Source organism: Lupinus angustifolius, chromosome LG09 (genome assembly GCF_001865875.1).
Source record: "Lupinus angustifolius cultivar Tanjil chromosome LG09, LupAngTanjil_v1.0, whole genome shotgun sequence".
Classification (NCBI taxonomy): domain Eukaryota; kingdom Viridiplantae; phylum Streptophyta; class Magnoliopsida; order Fabales; family Fabaceae; genus Lupinus; species Lupinus angustifolius.
In genome coordinates, this window is record NC_032017.1 from 2411794 (window position 1) to 2420150 (window position 8357).

General features: G+C 33.7%; 1 long non-coding RNA gene across 2 annotated transcripts; it reads right to left on the reverse strand.

Moving 5' to 3' along the window:
• Positions 2706–6227, reverse strand: LOC109356128. 2 transcript variants are annotated; one of them, XR_002108712.1, is made up of 5 exons: positions 5993–6227; positions 5691–5815; positions 4210–4277; positions 3412–3531; positions 2706–3309 (listed from the first exon to the last, which is right to left on the reverse strand). It is a non-coding gene; the product is annotated as an uncharacterized LOC109356128 (long non-coding RNA). The 2 variants fall into 2 exon arrangements; XR_002108711.1 differs by having other exon boundaries at positions 4210–5815.

The window sequence follows — 8357 nt, forward strand, 5'->3', positions numbered from 1 at the left end:
TATCTGGATCAAGAGGGGGCATGGAAAGTATCTCTGTTGCAAAATGAGCAGGCAATAAATGGATGAAATTAAGTTCCACATAAAGTTGTTATGATTATAGATATTTACAACTTGTCTGAGCTCCTCAATATGAGAGATAAAGGATGTTACAACCTCCCTTAGAATTACCCTGAGAAGGACCACTTATCTGACTAGAAACCGACGAAAAGCCCATCATCAACTCTCCACTTATTTGAAATCGGGTTACCATCAGATAAGGGTGAAGGAACGTGATGTGCATAAAACTGCTTTCTGAATGCACGAAGGTCACTATTAATTTTTATTGATGCCATTCGGATTAACTAATGCACCGGCCACATTCCAAGCAACAATGAATCAAGTGTTCAAACCATTTTTAAGGAGATTTGTCTTAGTCTTTTTTGACGATATATTGATCTATAGTAAGGAATGGAAGGAACATGTAGAGCATTTGAGCCAAGTCCTTGCGGTTTTACAAGACAAGGGGTTTGTGGCTATTAAAAAAAATGTACCTTTGGCAGCAAACAGGTAGAATACCTCGGACATATCATTTACGAAGATGGAGTAGAGGTTGATCCCGCCAAAATAAGGAGTGTGGTGGATTGGCCAATTCCCCGAAATGTGAAGGGCGTTAGGGGTTTTTTGGGATTGACAAGGTACTACATAAATTTTTTTAAGGGCTATGGAAAGATCGCAAAACCCTTGATTGAACTCACAAAGAAGGAAGGATTGAAGTGGGGTGATGAGGCATTGCAAGCATTAGAAGAATTGAAAAGAGTGATGACTACATCTCCAATTTTGGTTCTCCCGGATTTTACTCAACCATTTGAGGTCGAGTATGACGCATCAAGAAGAGGAGTAGGAGCTGTATTGATGCAAAAGAAGCGACCAATTGCTTTTTTTAGTAAGGCGTTGTCCAAAAATAATTTGGCCAAATCAGCTTATGAAAAAGAATTGATGGACACCTTTGTTTAGTAAGGCGTTCTCGCTTCAAACTCAATTTGGATACCTTTGTTGCTGCACGAATTTCACTCTTCTCCAGCAGGAGGTCATTCTGGTTTCTTCCGCACTTACCGACGAATGGCAGGCAATTTGTACTGGATAAGAATGAAGAAAACAGTGCAGAATTTTGTGAGAAGTTGTGATGCGTGTCAAAGACATAAATATTCTGCAACCTCGTCAGCAGGCCTATTGCAACCACTTCCTATTCTTGGTCAAATATGGGAAGATATTTCACTTGATTTCATCACGGGCCTCCCTAAATCAAAAGGATTTGAAGCTGTTTTCGTCGTTGTGGACAGATTGTCTAAGTATGGGCATTTCATTCCCTTGAAACACCTTTATACTTCCAGAAAAATAGCAGAGGTGTTCACCAAGGAAATTGTTCGTTTACATGGGGTGCCTCAATCCATTGTTAGTGATCGTGATCCTTTGTTCATAAGCCTATTCTGGAAAGAATTGTTTCGATTGCAAGGGACAGTATTGAAGATGAGTTCGTCTTATCATCCAGAAACGGATGGATAGACGGAGGTAGTGAATCGCTATATTGAATCCTATTTACGATGTCTCGCATCAGAACAGCCCCAGAATTGGTCTTACTGGGTGTCTTGGGCGGAATTGTGGTATAATTCTTCTTACCATGGGTCCATTGGAACAAGAGTTGAGGTCGTGGCAGTAGAATTAATTGATAGAGATGAGGCCTTGTGACAATTGAAACATCATTTACTCCATGCACAACAACAAATGAAGAAATATGTTGATCGCAAGCGAAGAAATGTGTCGTTTGAAGTCAGAGAGTGGGTATTCCTGAATTTGAGACCTCATAGGCAACAAACAGTTGCACGACGGATCAACCAAAAATTAGCTCTGAGGTATTTTGGTCCCAGACATGTCGCAGACATGCCCAAGACATGCCCCAGACAAGCCCCAGACAAGCCCCAGACAAGCCCCAGACATGCCCCAGACATGCCCAAGACATGTCGCAGACAAGTCGCAGACAAGTCGCAGACATGTCCCAGACATGTCGAAGACATGTCCCAGACATGTCGAAGACATGTCCCCCGTGTGTCCTCGACGTGTCTCCGGCATGTCCCAGACATGTCCTAGACAAGCCCTTGACAAGACCTATACAAGCCCTAGACGACCCCAAAACCATAAAGACTTTTGAAAGATTTCTGCCAATTGATATTGATATCTAAAAAATGACTTGGTTGAACTTGAAATTAAAAGCCTTGAATTGAATGTGAATAAATTGATCAAGATTTATTCACGATCAGATTATATTTGTTTGATCACATGTATAGGACCAACTGGGGTATTGGTCAATGTATAAAAGATATTTCAGAAGTCCATAAAGGTTCAATTACAGGTCAAGGTCATAAAGGTTTGTAAGAGATCCTAACAATATCATGGCAGGCTCAATTATCTGTTAACCTACATTCACTTTATTGTGAAGTGCAAACGCTTAAGCTGGGAACGGCAATAAGGTCCATATTCATATTTTTTTGCTTTTATTTGATTGAAGGTTGTGGCAATAGACGCTGAGCGCGATAGATCTGCTTTTATTTTTTTGTGGCTTCGAAGTAAGCATGTTCATTATAATATCAACAGCCCAACTCTATGATGTGAATCAATGAAGTTGCTTGACGGAATTATAAAACATATCATGACAAGTTTGATGCCTGAAATTGACGCACCGAAGCAAAGGCCAACGGACATTGCTCAATAGCCAAAATACAAGTCCAATAACTACCCTGGACCCTAAAACCGCTACAACACAAAAAACGCAAAAAAAAAACCAAAAACGCCACTAAAAGACAAAACTGCAAAACGCCAAAACCCTACATCCATCTCAACGCAGAACCCTGAAACCGAAACCCTAAACCTTGAATATTACAAATGTTATTCAACTACATGCCCAAAATGAAAGTGGGACATAACTACAGAGTATGCAAGTAAATGAGCTTTTACAACAACCAAACTTTAGTCCTAATAAGTGGAATCGGTTACATGGGCCGAACGATGTCGTTATGCTCTATCATGAATCATGTCCATTGACAAAGCATTGATCTCTAAATCAACTCAGTAGCAATATAATTGGTTGAAGCACTTCCAAGGTTTTTTTTTTCGTACATTCTACCTTTATATTTTATTGCTTCAATGAGCTTCTCATTTTCAATGATTATTGTCTTCTAACTTCTAAGTAGTTTCCAAAATTTCAACAAGTCAAATATTTTCTTCTATGTGTGTATTCTCTTTAGTTGAGACCAAAACAAGAACACTGATAACAGACTGAAAGCAAAAAGCACAAATTTTAGAAGAAATAGCAACTGAACTTTAAGAATAGCATAACTAATCAAAGAAACTATATAGTAAGTGAGTAGATAGTACAACCTTGGAAATCATTTGCAATTGCCCACAAGTGTGAACTTTCTGTTTCTTCAACATCTGCTGTAAAACATGCTCTATTCCCGGAAGTGCATTAATTGAGAGTTGACTTAACTCCTATTCAACCTGAATAAGTAAAATAAAATGAGACAGCAAGGAAACATTGACACATTTCACACCTAAACTGTAATATTAAAATAATAAAATATATCATATGCATATGGAATATATTAAAATAATAGAATAGCATGATGGAGGAAAATCCAAAACATATGGCTTAGAGTAATATAAAAATGTGTTATATTACTTATTCACTAAGATAAAAATGTGTATACACTGTCATTGCATCATTTATTATTCATATTTAATTATTATTAACTTTAAAATATAAGTAATACAAATGAATGATGGATTATATATTATTTATGTATAGATCTTTACACTATGATTAATATTAATAGACATAAGATAAAGCAGATAATTTGGATATGATAGGCTAATGAATAACCCTCAGTCATAAAACTCTAAATTGCAATACAAAAGAGAAAGCAACACAAACCATTCTTTAGTGTTTGAACGTGTTGTTTCTCGGAGGCATAAAGAGTATTAAGCATGAGGATACTACTAGTAGAAACAGGTGAAATTAGATTTTGCCATAAATAAACTCGACTCATATAATATATAAAATTAATGGTGTTGTGATGGAAATTAAGAACATCAATCCTAGTCAAATTCATACATCAATAATCGTCTTAAGTCAACAATTTAATTGCAGAAAAATGTAAAGTTCACCGAAACACTAACCTGGACCAAAAATTGATGATTTTCAACCTTTTTTTATTCGAACTTAGATTCTTCTTGATTTATGGTCTCTGCACAACAAAAAAGATGCAGAGCGTTAGTTGAGGACCAAGTACCAAACATATTAATAGTGATCAACGAAAAAGATGCATGGCATTAGTTGAGAACCACGTACCAATCATATAAAATCAGAGGCATGTCATTGGCATGAAATCTAGGATAATATTGTCAACTATAGATACACTTTAGGCACTAATGCATTTTAGAGTAGAACAAAAGTCATTGAAAAGGATCATTATCTTGAACACTACAAAGCAACATAATACAACAATGACACATGGGTTTGGTTGTCTTGTGTGAAGGTACCATAACCTATCAAGGCTGAAGATCTAATAAAGTAAAAGAGTGAAATATTGAAATGCAAGTTGGATGGTGATGGAAAAGAATAAGACAAAACAATAATGCAGCAAACAATGCAACTTCTATTACAAAAGGATTTGTGTGCAAATTTTGCTTCTATGTGCTTGTTCTTACTTTCTTTATGGTGTAAAGTAGAGTGGTAAAATAGTCTAAGCATATTTTTACTATCACACTAGGTGTTTGTACAATATGGATGTAATTGTTATTTCTCATTATGAATTACATAGGGGGAAAAGTGTTTTAGGTGATGTCAGAGAAAGCTACTAAAAACTATTGATAAACATGAAAAACAATTGGACAAAGGTATGCATATGAAAAGCTCTTCATGTTGATGTGTGACTCAAAACCCAATTCATACTACCAGATCAATATTTCTCAACAAAAGAATCCCTGATCATCTTCACAAAGACCTCCAAGATCATTCCATCCTGGATTGATTTGTCAAACCTAACTCCAATTTTTGAAGACCCGTTGTCTTCAAAATCAACAAGAACTTCACCCAGGGAACCACAGCTTGGTCTTTATCCAATATAACACAAGAATAATTACTTAATTTCTCATAAGTACAAAACATATAACTAAAAGGATAGATATAAAAAAATTATGCAAGCGAAAAGAAGAAAATACAATTGTGGGTCAATATAATATACATCAAAACAAAAAATTCAAAAATGTGGTAAATCTAACCCAAAGGAAATTAAAACTCCCTTGAAACAATCATGAGCAAATCTACAGGGTCAAATCATAAACACAATTCTAACCCGTAGGAAATCTAGAGGCAAATAGGCAGAGTTGAATATGTTGAACAATAAATGAGCTGAGACAAGATTACTTGACCATGGATCCACCACAATTGTCTCCTTAAATCAAACAAAAGGTCTATTATATATTTCAAAAACGTTGGAAATAATAACCTCCCGGCAAAGACTGTAAACTATTACTTAAACACATACATATATTTAATAACAACAGTAAAATTGTTTATATAGAAGTACATAATAACTAGCTTCTAACAATCGCTACTGGACAGAATCATTCAAGCTTAACAGAAACAGTACTTATACCTTTGACCTCAAAAGTTCATAACAACATCAAATGATTAGAAGTTTTGTTGAATAAAGTAAATCCACATCAAACTCAGCTTTTTAGCAACAAATCCAGAAGCGCCGGTACGAAATCGACTGCAACCCTAATATTATTCAATGATCATAAAAAACTAATGAAATGCAAAAGCTAACTCTAACAAATGAAAGATAAAACCCACGATTACGAGATGCACGCTTCTGCCATAGTTTATTATCATCAATTAATAAAATCCTAATTAGAAAAGAAAGAAAGAAAGAAAGAAAGAAAGAAGCATTCTTACGTGAGTTTTGGAGTCGTGAGGAAATGAGTCTCCCTCCTCATAACTCTTTTCTTCATCGTGTTCCCCAATCTCACTTCTCTCAAACATAACCTAATCTTCTGACCAAATAATAACAGCAGATAGGCTTGTGGATTTAAAGCATAAACTCATGGACCTCACTTCAAAACTCACGCCCGAATGGAAGATACCATCAAGACCATGGCTTTGTCAACCCCATGGCTTTGTTTTAACCATCTGCTTTTTTAAAATTTAATACAATTTAAGATATTGTTGAACTCTCCTTATATAGATAAATAAGTTTTTTTTGTAAAAAAAGGGAACTTTTAGTTTAGAAGGAACTTTTTAAATAGAAAAAAATAAAACTACCAAAATGACTTCATCTTTATTGAAAATAGGAAATTATATTGAAAATATTTTTACATAATATCTTTTAAGAAGAGTGAAAAAAACTAAATGTGGAAATTGTATTTATGAAATTTTCTCTAACTTGAATGTTATAACATATATCATATTTCAGTTTCATGCTCTCATCTGCCATTTGATGCACATATTTTTTTTTCCAAGTGTTGACTTCAAGAAGAGCTAATCAGGCTGCGAAACTTCGCCAATTATACTGCACCTGATTGCACCGGATCCATGCTCCTTCTACTGGTGAATAATTCATGTATTGTAGACACAGTACGCCTACCTATATATCTAACAGGAGACTGCCACATGGCGTCTTCCTTGCTACATCATGTGTCAGCTTATCTAGTCTTACCCGCAATGGATCACAATATCTATCAGGTTTTTTTTTTATTTTATTGATGTTTTTTGTTTTTTTTGTATATGTTAATACTACACGATTAAACATAACCATTTAATAAATAACATATAACTATATTGTAATATTCTTTATAATAACAAACATAAATTCAATAAATAAAATAAAAATAAATATTAAATCTTTTTGTGGATAAATAGTAATAACAATTGACTAAAAAATAAAAATCTCTTTTATATAGCAAATAATCAACAAACTCCTTTTCTTTTTTTTGAAATTCAAATAGAAATTTTGGCAACTAAAAATAACCAAAATGTTTTTGCTCTAATTAAAATTATCATTCATAAAAAATATTTTTTTTACAAATAGGTATACTTAAGAATATTAATTATATATGCTTATAAAATAATTTTGAGAATTAATCAAAGATTGAGATAATGTAACCCTGGAGGCCTCTTTCTTCTCAAATCATCTTCGAAAAGTCGCGCTACGCCACTTCTTTTCAATCAATTAAATCACAAAATCGATTAAATTTTATTTTCTTAATTAAATAAATAACAAAAATTAATCAAATAAAAACTTTTTTCACGAATAAATAAACATGCAAAATAAACATTTTGACTAAATATATATTTTATTTAATTAAAATACACTCAACCAACAAATGTTTTTCTACTAAAAAACTATGTAAGTCTTGATTCCCTTAATGGGGATACGTAGGACCAAGGTACATCTTGTAAGGCATAACTAAAAAAATAAATATTTTTGCTCATTTAAATTAATTAATTAACCAGATAATTTAATAATAAAAAATAATAATAAAAAGTCACATATTTTAGTGAAGGGTACTGTCTAATGCAGACGGATAGGGTGTTAATACATTCTCTATCCTGTAACCAACTCCCGATCCTGAATATCAAAAATCCAAAGCCCAATATAGTGGCGACTCTAAATAAGGTTGTGCAGTTAAAAATCGAGGTGTGACACCATTCAAACAACATAAATAAATTAAAAAGATAGAGAAGATAGAATCAATAGTTACCAAATTCATAATATGGCTACAAATAAATTAATATAAAATTGCTAACAAAATCAATGTTTCATCTTTATCTCCAAATCTTTTAAGATATTGCTCACAAATTCTAGATCTTGGGACACTAGCTTCTTTAAATTGTGTTGTGGCACTTCTATTTACAATTGAAGCATAGTGCCACCTCCACTTATCTTTCTCACCATGATTAAGAAATTTTGGAGTTCACAACTCTAGTATCCATGTTATCGAAATATGTATTCTTGAGAAATTTCTGATGACTCTAGAATAGGAAAAGGCTTTGAATCAAATTTGGAAGAAGAAAATGGAGAAAGTTATGTCAACTAAACCAAAGCTCTTATAGCCAACCAAGTTTACACTCAAGTGAAAAGCCTTACATCATAAACTGCTTTATGTAGAAATGGCATTCCCTTTAGACCATAAAAGCCTTATGATCATATGTTTTCCGTTTACAAGTTGGTGAAACAGAATCTAGCATAAGGGGAAAGAAGATTGCAGAAAGAAAAGAGAAGAAACAAATGGAAATGGATATACAAGGAAAATGAAAATGT